The 20,673-nt window shown below is 34.5% G+C and overlaps 1 long non-coding RNA gene across 6 annotated transcripts; it reads left to right on the top strand.

Moving 5' to 3' along the window:
- The first annotated feature begins 4,867 nt into the window (after window positions 1-4,867).
- LOC125677569 (uncharacterized) lies at window positions 4,868-20,435 on the top strand. 6 transcript variants are annotated; one of them, XR_008801234.1, is made up of 8 exons: window positions 5,724-6,790; window positions 6,999-7,133; window positions 10,240-10,299; window positions 12,391-12,544; window positions 17,547-17,605; window positions 18,484-18,614; window positions 18,877-19,011; window positions 19,240-20,435. It is a non-coding gene; the product is annotated as an uncharacterized LOC125677569 (long non-coding RNA). The 6 variants fall into 6 exon arrangements; XR_008801236.1 differs by lacking the exon at window positions 17,547-17,605; XR_008801235.1 differs by lacking the exon at window positions 6,999-7,133 and having other exon boundaries at window positions 5,729-6,790.
- Window positions 20,436-20,673: the final 238 nt, after the last annotated feature.

The following is a 20,673-nucleotide window of genomic DNA, read 5'->3' as shown; positions in this document are numbered from 1 at the left end:
ATACAACCACTGTCGATCACGGGGATCAAACTCGGTTAGCTGCGGTGAGAAGCGAGAGCGCTACCCCTGCGCCACCCGGATATTGGAACTAAATAGGGAGATTGGGAGATTCATATGCACTTATACAAGAACAATGAAAAAGTGTAGATAACGAACAGCGACAAATATAATTTCTGTAAAGAATACGAAATTAAGAAAGGTCAAACACGATGTCACCTGTTCGGTTCTATGGACACTGATGTTCTGTTTGAATCACTCTTTTCAGGTTACTGAATATCGCCTGTGCTATTACATTACTGCAAAGAAAAAACATAGGCATCTCTATAAAGATTTTGATGGTTTATATAAAATTGTAGTTACACGGATATCCTAATGATTGACTATTTTAAAGTCATAGCTATTGATAATGACACAATAAATAATCAGATAAAGAGTAAACAATCTCCACTTCACATACGGAAATTTACATCACTCACACTATTTATCCCATAACAATCATGAATTGGGTTGTAATTGAATTTAAAGGATACTTTCGCAAAATAATACACAATGTAGGTTCGGTGATGGTGATTTTTAAAATTGTGTTGCTAAATCAAAGGCAAGCACTGCATGAATGTGAAACGTAAACTACAGTTCTTTTTATATGAAAATATTTTACCAATTTCTACACACAAATGAAACGAACATGTAGTTGGGGGAAATATATTTAAAAGGTAGTGTACCTCATTTTCATAATGGGTGACCTCCTTAAGAAATGCACATGTTTAGTCAAATATGAATGATAAAATCGATATCTATAAGAGATACGTCGACCAACTTAGTACGATTTCATTATGGTACCCTGTAGATTGACTACCCCAGTCTCACAGGCCCATTATTTCAGTCTGCTTTCTCCTAAGTAACTTTATAGTAAAACTGCATTTTTCAGTTGTTGAAGAAAAACGTAGTTTGAATTTTTAGAATAATAATTGCACATGCATGTCTTTCAATTTTCATTAAGAACAATTCTAATAAGTGGGTTATACATTCATTCATCGTTGATACACAGTGATGATTTCATCTTTTGGATTTTCACCCGAGATCAAACTCGCCAAGAAACTTAGTTCTAAAGATATATGTGAGCTTAAGACAATCGTCTACAGCAACACAGTGCCACACATGAGTTATTGTTAAAGTTTGCAGTTCATCTGCATACAAGTGTATTGGATAGAACTTTTCTAAATCGTGCGTTCAATAAGGACACAGAGTATCAATTAAAAATGCCACATACTATGTTGGTCCGTTCTGAAAGTAATACAACAGTTAAGATTTTCAGGAGATCTACGACTTGGTTCAGTCCTGACACTAGTTATACATCTAAATTGCTTATGTTTGTATCTTTGATAGTCCGAGTTTTTAAGTACAATTGCTCTGATACGTTCGGATGATTGTTATGATAAAGTTGGAAGAATAGTCCAAGGATGTTGTTAAATGTTGTATACTAAATATACTATGAACATTCCCGATGAAGTCATACTTTGCAGTTTGATGTACAAAAGTACAACCGATTATCCACTCTTTTCTTTAGAGGTTAGTGTCCTGATTTGTACTGATGTGATTTCCACAAGCCATGTCTGTATCCATTGTGCATTAGATATTCTTTTTATCTATCAATAAAAACTATACTAGGAATATCTTTGAAACCGGATATTTCATCTGCTTTAAAATTGAATACTTTATATTGAAGATAGATGCGAACGGCAAACTAACAACATAATTTATGACAAACGATGTTATTTCAGTTCCTCCATCGTCAACTTCCGATATTTGTGTAGCAATATCCCATCACCACCTGCATATGGTATTCATGTTTCTCAACTGATTTGATATGATTACGTATGATCACATATGATCTACGTATGATCACTCGCCTTAAATCGAGGCAATTACTTAGCTAATGAAGTCCTGGGGATACTTGAACTTTGACGTCACATTTTCACTTATCGCGACATATGCCCGTCCTCGTAGTCCGCTTCATCTAACATGTACCCCAGGCGGGTGTATTTCTTGATACTTAATTTTAAAGCCCATACTCACACTAATTGATGAACAACGATCAATGTTAATATCAAGCCCCGCTGGGGTAAGTAACTGGCTTTTGTGAAATGTGACAATAAATGTATTAAGATGTTGTGATGGAAGAAATTTCAACGGCATAAAATTCTAAGAGACATATATTCAAATAGCAATAAGTTATACTTTTCATATCAAATCATGTCCCATCTATTGATAATACTCAATTGCATCTATATGTCAATTCGGTAGAACGTTGTGAACTTGAATTAAAAGACACCGCTATCCCAATACCTGCTTCAAGTGTTAATAGTAAACTAGCAATCAACTTTATGACGAAAAAGGGATGACTCCTTTTTCTCTCATATCTACGTATGTAAGATACAGATATTCTATGAAAGAAAGGTATGTAAGATATTTCTATCTTTCATATCACGTGACGTTTATCTTACATATCCCGTGACGTCATAATCAATACACAACTAGCTTGCAACTTACCTCGACGAACACTATCGTCTGCAAATCTCTTGTACAAAAAATGACAGATTGTAATGTCCCTGATAATCTCCAGGTGTATGTGACCGGACACAGTAATACACATTCCTTGAACAATTACTGCACACTCAACAACAGTCACAAATTGCTCATACACCTATGTCATCCGGTGCATTATGCCAGTTCACAGAAAAACAGCCCACACGGGCTATTACTTCTAGGCCTACCTCCACATTCACTCTGTCAACGTCTACTGTCCGTGCCTCAGGTGAAATAAGTGCCTTCAATGTTCATGAGACTCGAGTCCTTGCACGCGTGAAAAACGAAAGTCAAGCCATGCCCATATTCACCAACAAAAACCACTTGGAATTCCTCTTCACACACTCGTCATTAAATAACTTCTCAATTAATATCAATATCAATGCTCCTCTAAGAAAAAAAACGTGCAGTTGTGGATTCATATTCTGATTAGGTCTGTCAAAATGTTTCGCGCTGATGACTGTCGAGTTACGTCACGCATCACCTTGATTATTGATTTATTCAAAGAGGAATAACTCTAATACAATTCACTTATACACCCGTTAGCCGATTTTTTTCGGCAACATAGTTGCCAAAAGGAAGGTCGTAGAATTCGATTCTGGTGTTATTTTTAATGTACAGCGAAAAATTAATTAATTGGAAAATTCTCAAAATGGCGTCGCTAGGCACAAGGAAAACGGAAAACCTCTAGAAATATGAGAGAAAAATACTCTCTTTTGAGTTGCCATGAAATATTAAGGTGATTCCACCCTCGGGTTTGCAAAAAAGCGGTAAAACCCTCGGCAAAGCCTCGGGTTTCACAGCTTTTTTGCAACCCTCGGGTGGAATCACCTTATATTTCATGGCTACTCATAAGAGAGTCTTATAATCGTCGGCGTCTTTTATTTATGTAGCAATAATCCATTACCACATGTTTATATCCTATGCTGAACATGCTGTGCATATGATCATTTTAAATGAAGGCAGGCTACTGAAAAATGCATTCCTACTACAGGGGTTTCAACAAACTCGTCTAAACTCAGTAGTCAGAAATGATTGTTTCAATAATATGATTTGAAATTATGTATTGAAGGTACAATGGCACCAATTTTAAATATCCTTTGATATTGTTCAATATATAGAAGCGAAATGGAATGCTCAGACATAGCTTACTTGCTGATTGACTTCATTCAAAATAGTGCATATGCAGTAAGTGTATTCGATATTTTCAGAAAGTTATATGCTTTACGAATGGAGAACTTAAGTAAATCATATCCGACTCGTTTTGTACAACTGATAATCATTAACATATCGGTAGACAGGGAATATTTACTCCTCCTAGGCACCCGATCTGACCTCTGGTGTGTCTTGGAGTCCGTGTTTTTCCAACTATCTATTTTGTATTGCTTATAACTGTTCGTTATATTCACCTTGAGTCTTTCCACTTATCACTGTTTGGTAGTGATTTTTCTGAATATTCTCGTCGATATTCTTCACAATTACTACTATGATAGAAAAATTCTCGACCGTAACGTTAAACAACATACAACCAATCATAAAAACAAGAAGAAATAATTTAAAAGAAAAAACACTGAGATATATTTATATACATTTGTAGATAGATAAAAGCAGGCTACTGACATACAAGTGCAGGGTGCAGGGCTTCAATCAGTCTCGTTTGAAATCAGCATTTCGCAAGTTCTATGGTCGTTAAAACGATGTAGTTTGCCAATACAACCTATCATTGGGTCAAATGCTGTCTGATGTGTTTCATGCCTATTGTTATGCCGTTTTTTGGCAAACTGATTTTGACTACGGATAACTCCGTTTACCTGATCAAAATATATGGCTCGAGGCGGGTGTGACCGGTCGACAGGGGATACTTACTCCTCCTGGACACTTAATCCCACCTCTCGTATATCCAGGAGTCCGTGTTGACCCGACTATCTATTTTGTATTGCTTATAGGAGTTATGAGATTGATGACTATTCGTTATCTTCACCTTTTATGTAATATACGTTCTGTGGTCTTGTCTTCCATGTCTTTCCCATGTGTTTATATTTCATGAAATATCTTTAGCTGGGCATTTATCAAATTTATAATATTTGATTGATTGATTGTTTTACGTATCAATGAAATACTCATTGTGACGTCACATAGTCTTACAATGTGGAAGGAACTGCGAAAGAAGCACGCTATTGTCCATATTTTATTTATAAACAACGGATATATCAAATGGATAAAAATAATACTAATATGTCTTCGTTCGGCTAAGGTTTCAATTGGGAAAATAGCCTGGAAATTGTGCAAAAATACACTACAAACATTGATGCAGTTTTCATTTTTTTTTTTTTTGGTTACTGATACCTCCATTAGACAAAATAAAAATAGTTTCGGGATTTTACTTTAAATCTTATATTTTCAGTGATTTGTTTCCTTAAAATAAACACATAGAAATGAACACAATAATATATGAAAGTTTCCTGCATGGTGTTAAATTATCCCGTTTTTTAATATTTCCTCATGTTATTTTTTTTCCGGGATAATTGGTATCAAAATTAATGATAATTTGGTTCACCGTAGTTATTCTGACAATTATGTTTTGTTTTAAATTCAAAACATTGATATTTCTCAATCTACATTTGTGTATTTTATGTAGCGTATCCTTTAAGGAGTTATGAGCTTGATCACTGCTCGTTATCTTCATCTCTTCATTGTAAAACAGACTCGCACCGTGTTGAGTGTTTATTGAACGTGTAAACGTTTGTACGTTATGTCGTTTTTCCTCGATGATGAAATAAAAAAAAATGTATGTGTACGCAAGTAATTTGAAACCTGGACCGCATTTTCAGATACCACATACATATGTATATGTTCAGAGTTATAACGCAGATGACATCTTATACAATTTTTTATATTTCATTTCACTTACAACTTCCGTTGTTGTTATATATTTGCCGAATGTTATCAATGATGTCGTGTTACATGAACCTTTCTGAAGATGACTGAATTCTTTTTTCTAAGCACACTAGTAACCTTTACCAAATTGTTTTCTGATGCATCTGGTAGGGGGAAGTGTAGCTGGTAAGTATCTTTTTGTACATTCTAATATATATTCTAAGGTTTCATACAATCAGTGAAAACATTAGCCTTTGAATTATTTAATATAATGAGTATATTCCGGTTGTGATGTCGGCTTTGATAATACAATTTTCACTTCCATGATGATTTCGATTTTCGATCTAAGCACCATACATCTTTTAAATAGTACAAAACCGAGAACGATACAAGGGGCCTCTTGAAACACAGGGGTGGGAGTATTTAGGAATTTAATAAAATATTTATATTTATCAAAGACCCAAAAATAATACCGTACGGTTTCTTTATGGATCATTGGATGTGGTTGGAGCTTATCTATGACCATTGTTATCTACCTGGAAAATACCTGGCCGAAAGATCAGGGTGCTGTGCATACTTTTGATATACTCAGGAAATGTTTCAGGGCCGTCTGTAGAATTTCTGTGGTCATAGTGCTTGTATAATGAGCTGACACAAAAGTCGACACCTAACCTCAGTTGTGGACAGGTCAATGCTATCAAAACTCTGATATATTGGGCTTCCTCAAGATCGGAAGAATGCCGGTAATTATTGGCCGCTATTGTTATCAAAACACCTCTCTGGGATCTCTCCAGATCACGCTCTCTGCAGATATCAATCCACCTGAGATCTATTGTTAAAAGTCTAAGTGACAGGCGGTTTTTCATCGATCAAAATACATGTAATATTTGGGGGTGTTAACTTAAATTTTGGTCTTTACCATGCATTTAGCTTCTTTTGTAATCATTACACTGTACTCACCCTGTGACTGTGGTTGAAATTTGAACCAAAGATTAGAGTCATAATGAAGATTGTGTGATTGAAAAAAAGTTACATAACCCCATTTAAGCTCTTAAAATATTTATTTCTACAACAAATAATCAAAATTACTTCCACGACTGCGAAGTATGTTATATACACATTGGACATGCCAATGTACACGTTAACGTCTGATGGAATTTCCTCATTTAAAAACTAAAGAGGAAAGATCAAACGGAGATATATAAAAATGTCTTACAAACATATAATTTTCTTATTTAAAGTTGATTTTATTTCACTTTCATATGGAGGGCTGATGATGGTTGCTGTTCTCGAGAGGTGTGGGATCCTAAGGTCAACCAGTGTGTTCGTGAGTAAGACATTACAACCGTATGGTTTATAAAATCTCTTTAACAGTCCATGATTCTTTTAGCCTTTTTATGTTGTTAGATTTGAAATATTGATGCACATGCAATTCGTGTTATTGTTTAGCACATTTTTTCATGAATCAGCAATTGAACCCTGACAGAAGATGAGTAAGTAGTGAATGTCAGTCACCCCCTGTCGTGTATTTGTAGCTTGCAACGTAGGTTATATCGGAAAAGACTGTAAACAGCAGTGCAGATACCCCCATTACGGGATGTATTGTTTGAACACGTGTCTCTGCAATGAGATGGATTGTGATTTCCAAATCGGATGTTTACATTTACAAGGTGCATACTTATTCATGTTTCACGTTTAAGTAGTTTGCTTTGTAAGCTATTAATTGATAGTAATATATTGAGAGAGAGAGAGAGAGAGAGAGAGAGAGAGAGAGAGAGAGAGAGAGGTAATATAAATCAATTTCACTTTTCATCTTTAAAATTTTCAAACGCTGATTAGAAAAATGCCTTACAACTATATGCTATTAAGCATTGTCTGCCTTAATTAATGTCCGCTGTGCTGAAGAGAAAGAAAGAGCTATTTCGCTTAGATACATTAACATTGATTTTATTTGTTTTTCAAACAATGTACCGAGAAAGGATTTTACACTCCAATCAATTGTTGGGGGAACCCGATGCACCATCTCAGCGTCTAAGCAACCTACTTGATATAGTTTTAAAATGATTCTGTTATAATGGTAAACATTTTATCCGTGGGGACTTAAATGATTTAAGACATACATCATCACGTTGATACAATCGCAAAACAGGTTAACGTAGATATAGTAAACTTATACACAAATATAACCAACTCTCTTGATCTAAGTGCTTTGGATTTCAGGATAGGAATATAGAGAAATAAAATTGCAGAACAGTTTACCAATGGATATTTAGCAGATACAACAGAATTAGTTTGAAAGAGTATGTTTAGCTACAAGGTGAAGATAACGAACAGTGATCAATCTCATAACTCCTACAAGCAATACAAAATAGATAGTTGGGCAAACACGGACCCCTGGACACACCAGAGGTGGGATCAGGTGCCTAGGAGGAGTAAGCATCCCCCGTTGACCGGCCACACCCGCCGTGAGCCCCATATCCTGATCAGGCAAACGGAGTTATCCGCAGTCAAAATCAGTGTGCCAAGAACGGCTTAACAATCGGTATGAAACACGTCAGACAGCATTTGATCCAATGCGAGGTTGTATTGACGAACTAGATCGTTATAACGACCATAGAATTTCCGAAATACTGACTTCAATCGAGACTGTTGAAATCCCTGTACCATCAACTTGTTTGTCAGTAGCTTACCTCGATTTAAAAAACTGACTATACCCAGAACAAGCTCTTGCATATCGAATCAGTTGAGATATATAAAGACCATTAACATAAACAGCTTTAATGGTTACAGCAAACCTTAGACGTATATATAGTCAATACTTCCCCATACGCATGGCTATTTAAAAGTGAGAATCACGGGGCTCTCGGATAATGTGACTTTATAAGCAGACATTCCGTGTTGCGACAGGCGTTGGCACGTTAGAGAACCCACACAGCTACGCCACTGTACGCTGAAGTCTATTTGTGGAAATTATACAATGCAAACGAAAAAATCATATAATACAAATGGAAAATATAGAATACAAATAAAAAAATATACAATACAAATAGAAAATATAGAATACAAATGGAAAACCATACAATAGAAATGGAAACTATACAATTCAAATGAAAAATTATACAATGCAAATGGAAAATATTGAATACAAATGGAAAATTATACAATGCAAATGGAAAAGATCAAATATTGCAACGTTTGACATGCCATACTAGACCACCTCGGTGGTCTGTTTAAAGTCATATATATCGTATTAGTTGGACATTACCCTAAGCATTTAAAAGCCATATGTTTTATACCAAGCTATGTGTGAAAGTACTGCATAGCCTTTATGCAATTTAATTCGAATAGATTACAAATTAAGAAAGCTAATTTTTTATTAAATATTTCATTATCGGAGTCGCAATTAGTGAACGCCCCATTTTAAATTATTCATGATCACTTGACGTCTCAAATTAAAATTATAACGTACACAATAGCAGCGATATAAAAACATGGGTGACCTGCAGGCTGCTGGCGAGAAACATTCAGCGATAAAAGACACCCAGACGGGAAATTGGGGTAGAGAGAAACGCGTTGAGCAATGGTTGGGGTTAAATTTCCTGTTTAACATACTGTCATAAGTCAGTACGACTACATATTATAAACAAAATATTCATCTTCCATGGTGTTTCTTATGATATTTTTAAGGCGGTTGAGCTCATCCACAAACGTCACTCCTTTATAAATGTTCATTAGGAAATCGTCGTTTTACCCTTGCATTAAATAGGCTACTACTCATTCGATACCGGTATTTATTTTGTCGAAATTGTCAAATATCATTTTTTATAGTTTATCATACTGACAAAATTTTGGTATGGTTTTTGCAATAAACAAAATATTGTTTAATACGGCATACACACCTTTAACCAATTTTAACCTGCAAAACATGAATATTTGATATATTTGTCATTTCAAATACAAATATGAAAAGGTAGATACCATCTAAAGATGCAGTCTGCTGCATCAAATCACATGAAGTTTTATTATACCTCATATAAAGAATCACTAGTAAAACAGAATCTGATTGGCCGAAAAGGTCATGTGACCGTTGTGTTTGCCCTGCAACAAAATGTCGTGTTCCACCCCTTCGGATATCTCTTGTTTCACTTTCGTGTCCAGTTAAATGAACAAACCCGAGTGTTCCGAATGACTCAGACAATAACATACATGCAGCCTCGTGCATTTCCATAAATTTAACATCAAGGTAAACGAATGTTATTGTGACGTCACAGTGAGTCAGAGTCATTGTACTTTGATAGTTCGTAAGGCACAAATATGAGGGTTTCTGATATACAATTAAATTGCTTGGTTTTGGTTGATAGAAACAACAAGCAAGTGAATCAGCATTCATGGAGAATGGGAATACAGAAACTGATTATTATATCACTGTGATTCGTTGTTTTTACATTCTAATACGTTGACAGCGCGGTGTTACTGTTAATGTATAGATGATCAGACTCCAATTTCAAATATATGTTTGTAGTTTTGCTTTGTTTCGGTATAATAAACAATTTATTGTATGAATGTTCGGGAGATATGAATATTTATTCACCCAAGAAAAACAGATTTTTCTTGGGTGAATAAATATTCATATCTCCTTCACTATCATGTAATTAATGTATACTATTCTACACAGTACATATGCTGTGTCAATTAGAAAAACAAACATATTGCATGGCCACATAATATTGTGTTTGAAATAAAACAAAACATAATGTATTGACTTCTCATTATCAGAAATCTCTTTTCCTTCACCAACTACGAATTACTTGACTGAACTGCAAAGAGAAGATTCAGGTAAATATACAAAGATCCCACTATGTATGCCTTGTTACAATTTGAAATATATGGGTTTTTTATATTGTGTAAATTTATAAGTCCATGTATACAACAGCATATACATTTATGCATAGAGCAAATCTGTACTTGTATACATACAAGGACTCTTTTTGTTCAGAGATAAACGAGTATATATCACATTTACGTTCCTTAGCCAAGTAAGTTTTTGTTTGTGTAATTGTAAAGCACTTTCTTTGGAGAATGTAGTCAAATTAATGACAGCTGCTTAGGCTTTGAGATAAGCTTATGCTTGCCAGTCCTAAATTATATATAAAAAAAATGACTGATATAAATATGATTTTGAAAAAGTCTTAACTGACAGTGAATTTCATTCTGCCTTCATTTACGAATAAATCTCAACTTTATTGTTTCAACATATATATCTAATAGCTTTCAAAAAGGAGACATTTAGATGATCAGTAGTGGGAAGTCACTCCTAATCATAGAGGAGAAAGAAACTATTTATATTGGAAGTTGATCTGTCCTGGGGAAATTATTGTAGGTTACCATCAAAGGCGGATTTAACGAACAATTCCAATAATACAAAATTAACAGTAGCACAGCCATGTGCAACTGGAGATAACTGAGTTGGAATCAAGTGACTCGGAGAGTAAACATCCCCTGCCGACAGATCAAACCCGCCGTGAACCTTATATCTTGATTAAGTAAACATAGTACCCCGTAGTTAAAACCAGTGTGAAGAGAACGGCCTAACAATTTGTATGAAACACGTCAAAGAGCGTTTGACCCAACGACAGGTTGTACCGGTAATTGTGCAGTAAATTTTGAAATTTAAGAGGGATGTATAAGTTTAAAATTTCTGAAAATAATTAGATATTCTATTATAGATAATTTTATCAAATGAAATGCGAAATTCCACATTGCAAAGTTTTTACAGAAGCACATGTTCATTATATATGCACTTTACATCATATCCAAAAAATCATATGATCATGGTGGTTGTGACCGATGTATAGGAGATGCTTACCCTTCTCAGGCACCTGATCACACCTTTGGTATTGTCAGGGTTTGCGTTTTTTCTACTCTTAATTTAATAGTCTTTATATGGGATTCATGAGATTAATCTCTGTTCGATATCGTCACTTTTTTATAAACATAGATGTTAAAACCAAACAATTCAGCATTATATCAAACATGTTCTTTTAATCTGTTCCATTGTCGGTTCTTAGGATTACTTAGCAGTATCCTAGTATCACCGCCGCGATGGTGCAGGGTTCAACCCGCATGAGGAAGGTCGGAGTTCGAATCCCGGTCGCGACAGACCTAAGTCGTTAAAACAGTTAGTGACAGTTCCATCTCCAAATGCTCGACATTAAGTAGGAATGCCACGGGTCCTCGGAAATGACCATAAAAACGGATGTTCCGTGTCAGAGTACTGAACATGTTGCTGTGGCACGCTAAAAAACCCACAATGTTCAATACCAGTAAGCGTCGAGCATAGGTCTAAATTTGAAGCCCTTCATCGGTATTGGGGACGTCTCCATATGAGTGAAAAGTTCTTGAAAGGGACGTTAAAGAAGATACAATCAGTCAATATGTGTATGTCTCTAAACGGAATCAATATTCGTGGGCATTTCCCTGCCTTCAATAAAATTTCAAAACATGCTACTGAGAAGTAAATTGATGTTACAGCGACGGTGTTATGATGCATATTCAGTAGCAAAACCTGAGCTATGGAATGTTGGAGCTTTTTCTTAAACATGGGTTTTTGTTTTATCTCAATATTGTTGAAAATAGATTGTCATTACAAGTGTGGTGTTAAAATGTACCAGAATAGCAACAGTTAATTTTTGCGGAAAAGAAATGTTAAAAAATAATGCGTAATCACTAGATATATACAATAAATATAAAAATGTTTTAAATAAAACCAGTGTGAGAATGCCTTTTGAAGAAGTAAACCATTCTACATATTTTGTTTGATACTAGCATTGTAAGAATTATTTCTTGACAAAAATGATTGAGGTAATGTTATGGTCACCCGAAGTATATGAAGACACCTCACAAATATGTTATTATGTCACGATTTAGATTTATTTCAAGAACTCTTGGCGATATCAAAACCATTCATTTGACCAAAATTATCGATTATCGTCAAATGTGAGTGCATTTTGGGGAAACAGAGATCCATTATACGTGAAAGAGCACCAGAATAATTCGTACCTCTCTCAAGGAAGACTTGCAGGTATACATGTTTTGTTTCTTCCTTTCACAGAAACTATCAGTAAATGATCCTTATCTTTTATTTTAAAAGAGTGCATAATGCTATAAAATGAAATATGTGGTATGCATATTATTTATTTTAAAGTGTACATAATGCTACAATTGTGGATACCATAGTAAGCAACGTAGTTTGTAGAAAATATATGATCTACTTAGTATATTTTGCTATCACTATATGACTACATGAAAGGTGAAGATAACGAACTGTGATCAATTTCATAACTCACTTAAGGAATACAAAATGAGAGTTGGGCTAACATGGACCAGATATATACCTGAACACACATAGTAGTTTCACATTCTTCTGTCCTTTATCATAAACTCTAGCTTTAATCGAAATTCATAATATGAAAGACAAATAACTAGCAGTTCCGAGAAATTAAAACATGGATAATTCAAATCAAAGTGTCTCTTTCCCTTTATCATTTGATATGCATTGATTTGAGGACCTACCAGGCGTTGAGTTTGACTGGATGAAACATTCGTTTGATTTCTGTATCAAAGGAAAACTCATTATGACGTCAAATTGTGTCTTACAATATCAAAGGAATTTTGAAAGAAGCACGTTATTCCAAGGTTTTGGTACATACTCTTCATTTATATACAGATGAAATTAAATGACAAGAAATAAATCCGATACGTCTTTGTTAGATAAAGGTATCAATTGTGGAAAAAGACTGGGGATTATTTAAACAATGCACTACGAGCGTTGATGCAGATTTCATTTTTTTTCTCACTTATAGTTCTAATAAACGAACAAAATAGATCCAGTACACCGATCCCCTGTCGTAGCACAAATCCCGCACACCATGGTTACGTCATAGCAACAACGGATACTCGGAGAAAAAAGTAAACAATGGTGGTAACTGCAAACGCTTCCGAGATAATCCCGGTTAAAATTTTACTATGCTACTTTAAAAGTATCATCATTTCATCCCGAGTGAGGGACAGGGGTTGATATTATTAATTCATTTTTATTTATATGCTCTCAAATTATTTCATTCCACTCACAAAAGCGTAGAAATCGCATCGAAACGACAGGCCCCGCGTTAGGATGACGCTCCTCACTCGGGTTTTGTAATGCTCTTTCCATGCAGGCTGTTGAGATTTGTTTTTCATACATTTATTCAATAATTTACATTCGTTGTCAGTAGACTCATTAAAATTTGTTAACATGTCGTAATGATTACCATTTCGATAACTTCGATAAGCTGATGACCACCAACTTACAGACTGAAGACGTGTTCAGAATTGGCTATGAAAATGAATGCTCCCGCATTCTTCTCTTTTGAATCATTAGATCTAAATGTATATACATTTATAGTAATCTTGGCCCCATAATAGATTGCAGTTTTCTGCATTTTATTATAATTCTGTAAAATACGAACAGCAACAATTATATTACACTACCCTACACAATGGTATTGTTCATTACACTTTCTGGAACATACATGTATTCTTATATACATATACATTGGTATAAAATGTACAGCAATGTAAAAAGGGGTGGATTTAGATGGACCCCTTCCCCCATTTTTGTGACAGATTAAAAGTAGATTTGACATTATACTTATAGACAAGTGCATAGAAATAAACAAATAAATTATTTCTTGTTATTTGGTGATTTTACTATGTGTAAATAATAGCAAGAATAACCCATAGAATTAACAACAACAAACAATCTTCAAAACCCTCGAGTTCCTAACCCATTGGGTTCCATTTTGAAAAATCTTAGATCTGTCACTAGTAAACATTTTAAACTAAACCAGACTTCTCCAAAGCTGCCGTGCAACTTAGTTTGCCTCATTAGTGGTAGGGGCAATTACACTAAATGAGCTTCTAATTTAGAAGAAAAAAATCGTAGTCATACAAACTTATAGGTCATTCTTATTCCTTTGTAATATGAAACATTTTTCCTCTTATTTTAAATGGTTTTTAAAATATAACCTTAAGGGTTTTTCAACCTGCACCTGTTTCATCCATGACATTTTCAAAGTCCAAACCTACACCAAAAAAGAAATTCGTTTATGTACATAAATAAAATCAAATTAAATCATAAACACCAATGCTATTCACTAGGAATTCCATTTATTTTGATAAAATACATGTAGCAATATAATGATCACAATCACTAATGATTTTGAACCTTTGAGATGAAAGGTGTTGCGAAATTTTCCCTTAATTCATATAAAATTCCGGATGCAAATTTTGATATCAAAATGCTTAAACGTTATCTACTACTGAGTAGATTATATTTGCTGTGAAAATAGACTTGTATAAGAATATGTAGCCAGGTTATTGTGGCCAATTAGGTTCTAACTGTCCTGTCCTCGTTTTTTCTTCTTTTATTTGTGAGTTCTTGTTGTATGGACTGTTAAATTTACATACCTATAAAATACCTCATATCCAATCAACAAACAACATTTACTTACAAAACTATTTTGTTGCAATTGCATATTGGTTGACAACAATCCAGTCTGACTAAAACCAGCCCCTACTAATTCACTTCGTTGTACAACGAAGTGGATTAATAGGGACTAGCTTTAGTCAGACTGACAACAATCAATTGGAGGCATTTATCCTTCAAATATCATGTCCGTATTAGTCTCTTCATCCAGATTGATTATTAATAAGAACAAGATGCTTTTTGAAGTGACTTCAATAAATATATATGGTCTTTGAAATTCAGTAATTCAAAACATGTTATAATATTGAACAGTTTCGGTATTTTGTACCTACTTTTTTCTCTCAAAATTTCTGATAAAGTATACATTAATATTTAAAATTAAGAGTCAACATATCTAAACTATGTAGTGGCAGTAATTTTTCTACTGAAAAGTTTAGAGTACTTTAATTGGTTTATTGTTCTATTCAATCTCCATATGTATCCATGCAGGTCCATTTCCTCCTATTTAACATCACTCAGGACTTGGTATCCAGCTATTGGCCCATCATATTGCCAAGAAAACAAAACAAAAGTACTTTTAACAGATCCCGGTAGGGTCATCGTTTAGGTTTTGTTGAAATATTCGCTACTAAGTTTAACTGATACATTTAAACAAAGGCATGCATTAATTATCAATGCCATTACCATGTAATATATGGCTAACAAGCACAGGACGACCTGTAAACACTGGATTTTAGTTGCATGTGTTTTACAACTTTGCAAACATGTATGTAGTGCGCAGTGCAGTGTAGTGTGACAACGTATCAACCCATTTCCCCCTAACAATGACAAATTCTCTTCTTTTTTCAGCTATGATATACACTTCCTCTGACCCTCCCCTTTTGTGACAGTTGTAGAAAGAGTGTACATAAAAATTGAAGGTATTTGAATCAGCAAGCGACCCTTCCCCCTCCATGAAAATGATGTTATGTGCCTGGTTGATAAATGTCTACGTAGTACAATGAACAACAAAGCATCTTACCGAGTTCATTGATACGTTTCTTAGTTATTTTGTGGACATTTAACTGATTTTGAGGCATGTGACATAATGCAATCAACGTAATGTACACTTCTGCAAGTCTGTCTTTTGTTGATGGAAATGGTGTGAATTTGACTTCATTGAGTTTGTCTGGATACCTACTGTGTGATTTACAGATTCGAGAGAAAAATGTTTAATCAAACCTTATACAAAAAGATGCGTACACACTGTATTATTAACGCATGATTGGTCGATACATTTCTCTCTTTACTTTACAAAACAATGAAGGATGTCCGATGTTTGTCCGAGGCTCGTTGTTGTGGGCGGACCTTATATTTTCAGTACATTTTATTGGTCAAAAGATAAGGTCACGAAGTTCAGTGGATCGGTGTTTTATATGTCAGGGAATGCACTTTGAATTTTCTATTTCCAGTGATTCATTTCCTTAAAATAGATGCATGCATTTATGAAAGTTTCCTGTTTGATGTTAAATTATCAAAACATAATTTCGTAATGACATTTTTTTTGAATGAGTGGTATAAAAATCAATGATAACTTTGTTCACCGTAGTGATTCTGACAATTATGTGGTTTTTCTTTCTTCAAAACATTAATGGTTCACAGTCCACATTTATGTGTTTATTGGACGTGTAAGCTATTGTACATCATGTCGTTTTTCCTCGATGATGAAATTTTGAAACGAAATGTATGCGTACGCAAGGTATTAAAACGTATGCTCTAACTCAGGGCCTACTCATATTCTTGTATTTCCAGATACCACATACATATGTATATGTTTAGAGTTATAATGTAGATTACATCATATACAGTTTCTATAATTCATTTCACTTACAACTTCCGTTGTTGTTATACATTTGCCGAATGTGTTCAATGGTGACGTGTCACATGAACCTTTTTCAAGATGATTGGATTCTTTTTTCTAAGCACACTTATTTTCACCAACTTGTTCTCTTTTGCATCTGGTAGAAATGACTGTAGCTCGTAAGTATCTTTTTGTATATTCTAATGAGTATCACAGGGTTTCTCACAATCACTGAGAATATTAGCCTTTGAATTATTCAATATAATGAGTATGTCCCGGTTGTGATGTTGGCTTTCATAATACATTTTTCAGTCCCATGATGATTTCGACTTTTGAATTGATCTAAGCATCATGCATTTTATAAACAGTGCAAAACCGAGGACAATGTAAAAGGTATCTTGAAACAGGGGGGGGGGGGGTCGGACAGGTATCGGAGCTCTTAAATATTTATTTCTATAACACATATTTAAAATTACTTTCACAACTGCGAAGTACGCTATCGACACATTCGGCACGAACACTGCATATGTACACGTTAAAGCTGTTAACCTGGGTGTAATGGAAATTATCATGCCTAGCTGAAACCAGACTACAAAGCTGTCTGAAGATTCCCCATCTAAAAAGTATAGTGTAAAAGTCAAACGGGGATATATACAATGTCTTACAAACATATTACTTTCTTATTTAATGTTGATTTTGTTTAACTTTCATATGGAGGGATGATGGTGGCTGCTGTTCTCGAGAGGTTTGGGATCCTAATATAAACCAGTGTGTTCGTGAGTAAGACATTACAACCGTATGCTATTTAAATTCACAAGTCAGTGATTCTTGTTGCCTTTTCATTTATTTTTTTTTTGGATTTGAAATGCTGATTTGCATGCAATTTGTGTGATTGTTTAAAGAGACACTACAGCTCATTTTCCACATTTTATTGAAGTGTTTATAAAGCATGTATTGATAACATTATAACAATCATATCAATACTGACAATTTTTAACAATCTGGCTGCATCAATTTGCTCTCAACTGCGCTTTGATGATCATCCGGAATTTAAAGGTGTCTTCATGCTGACTCGGACCTTTGAATGGTTATCTACATCACATGCTTTTGAATGACAGCAAAGGTGTTGTGTAGAAAATTATTTGAATATTCCTTAGGAGTTCTACTCTCGTTTTTCAAGTACGAAATGAATTGCTGCTTCATATAATTAAGTAATTATAAATCATTATTTTAAAAGAAACGCTTCCATGTTCCCATTAGCCTATGTTTTTACAACTAAAACGTGTCATATTCTGTTTTGTATTGCTTATAGGAGTTATGAGATTGATCACTGTTCGTTATCTTCACCTTGCATTCAGATAAAAATATCACTTACTTATGGAGTGGTGTCTTCGCGACTAGTCCCAAAGGCAGATTTAGAGGAGACCAGGACCCCTCCCATTTTTGCGCCACAAATTGTTAGTAATCCTTCAGATTTGGCACCTAAAATGACTGAGTAATTTGGCTAATATTTGACTTCCATACACCCCTTCGGAAATCCTAGATCCGGGACTGATCCATGTGTTTCTCCTAAGACTTTGTTTTCCACCAGTCATACTGATTCCAGAGAAAATTTTAGTTTCATCTGGTTCTATTTTGACATCATTTCTCGCAGAATCTGTCAAACTTCTGGATCTAACCACTACACTTTCTGTCACTGGAAGACATGCTGCATTGTTTACCGTCAATCCGCATGCGTCTGATGACCGAAAGGAGGAAACATATTTTTGTATAGGGCATCAAAAAGTATGAATTTTTACGCTAAAACGAGAATTTTTAACTTAAGATGAGTGTTATTTTCGCAAAGTTGATACATTCAACTATGCAACAATAATAATAATAATAATAATAATAAAATGCTGATAAAATTGTCATTTCAAGATTTTCTTTTGCGAAAATGAGTCGTAGTGTCTCTTTAACCTTTTACTTCATGAATCAAAATTTGACATACCCTGACAGAAGATGAGTAAGTAGTGAATTTCAGTCACCCGCTGTCGTGTATTTGTAGCTTGCAACGTAGGTTATACCGGAAAAGACTGTAAACAGCAGTGCAGATACCCCTATTACGGGATGTATTGTTTGAACACGTGTCTCTGCAATGAGATGGATTGTGATTTCCAAATCGGATGTTTACATTTACAAGGTGCAGTAATTTCAAAATGAATCAATTTGTCTTTTCTTATCCTAATAAATCAAAAACGCTGATTAGAAATAAGAATATGATATTAAACAGCGTCTACTTATGATATTTACTTTATGAGAAAAAAGATATTTCATTTTTACCGCATAAACTTTATTATATTTTTTCACACTTGTAATGTATCTAAAAATTATCATCTAAAAATCCTAAAGCTACATTGTACCTTTTTAGGCTCATCAACAACTCTAGACCAGGTTACGGATCGGACGGATGATATGAGTATGCATACTATTACATCTGGTGCTGAGAAACATCAGGACACGGAATCAAGTATGGCAAAGGATGTCAATGAAAACCAGTTACTTCACCTCGTGTTAGGATTTGGCACCGTTTTATTGAGTTGCACTCTAGCTTATATCATCCTGTGGATATACGCAAAAATAAAGAACATTCACAGTGAAGACCAAGAGAGACGATCTTTATACGCAGAGCCTAACGATATTGTGACACTTCACATATAAGCACTCTATTTGAAATATATCTGCTCACCGTGTATGCATTTGCTGTAATGGACCACACTGGATTTGTGTCATTCCTGGTATTTTCGTTCTTTTTTTTCATTTTATGAAAAAGTGAAGTTAACAAGGAGTGATTAGCCTTAGATATTCTATAACAAGTACAACATTGAAAGTAGGGCCAACACGGTCCACTAGAAACACGAAAGGTAAGATCGGGTGCAGAAAGTAGTAAATATCCCTCACCAAACAGTCACACACGCAATGAGATCCGATTGTTGATCAGGTCAATGAGGTAGTCAGTATATTAAAAGAACTGCCTAATGATTGTTATGAAACAATTCAGAGAACATTCAACCTACTGTCACAATGTATTTAGAAATATTATTATTACATGTATCACGGAATTTATGAAATACTGACTATAAATTGGTCTGAGACGTCAATATTTTGTCAGTAACTTAAATCTGATTAGAATTTGGTCATACGTAGAACATGCTATCGCGTATTTAATCAATTGAAATGTTTAAGCATCATTTACAGTTGATAATGGAGTATTGCTACACAAATGTAGGAAAATGACCTGGGGAAGTTACAGTCATCCGGTTTGCCATAAAATAGACTTGATAGTGTGTTACTTATGTCTACTTTATGGAATATACTAGTATCTAAATATTAGCAGATGCGAACGATTCTGTGGTGCCTTTAATTTCGATTTTATTTGGATACATAAGATCAACATATGAATAAATGGGATTGTGAAGTTTTGGAATCTTTTCCCAATCGCCCTATTGAGTGGAGGTATTGATAGCGTTTGAAATGGAGAGATGATGTTGAAGAATTTCGTCTTTGAAAGGCAACTTTGAGAATATGTTAGATTACCAAAATGTGAAAATAAAGCTTCTAAACCACGGTTTTAATGATAATCTTTAAAGCAGAAGACAATGTTGTTACAAGCTGTGTCAGTTGGATTCCGTGTATATTCCTGAAAAAACCTATCTAATACTCTTTCAATCCTGGCTGTGAAAGAGAGATATGGAACGCATTCCTGTGTTAATATGACGTGTATAATCTAATATATCAATTTTTCTCTCACTATTATTTATTCTGATAAAGCGACATTTTTTTTCATTGCCATATTTAGTTCATC

This window comes from Ostrea edulis, chromosome 3 (assembly GCF_947568905.1).
Source record: "Ostrea edulis chromosome 3, xbOstEdul1.1, whole genome shotgun sequence".
In the NCBI taxonomy this organism is placed as follows: domain Eukaryota; kingdom Metazoa; phylum Mollusca; class Bivalvia; order Ostreida; family Ostreidae; genus Ostrea; species Ostrea edulis.
The sequence above is the reverse complement of the archived record's forward strand: the minus strand, read 5'-3'. Positions and strand labels throughout refer to the sequence as shown.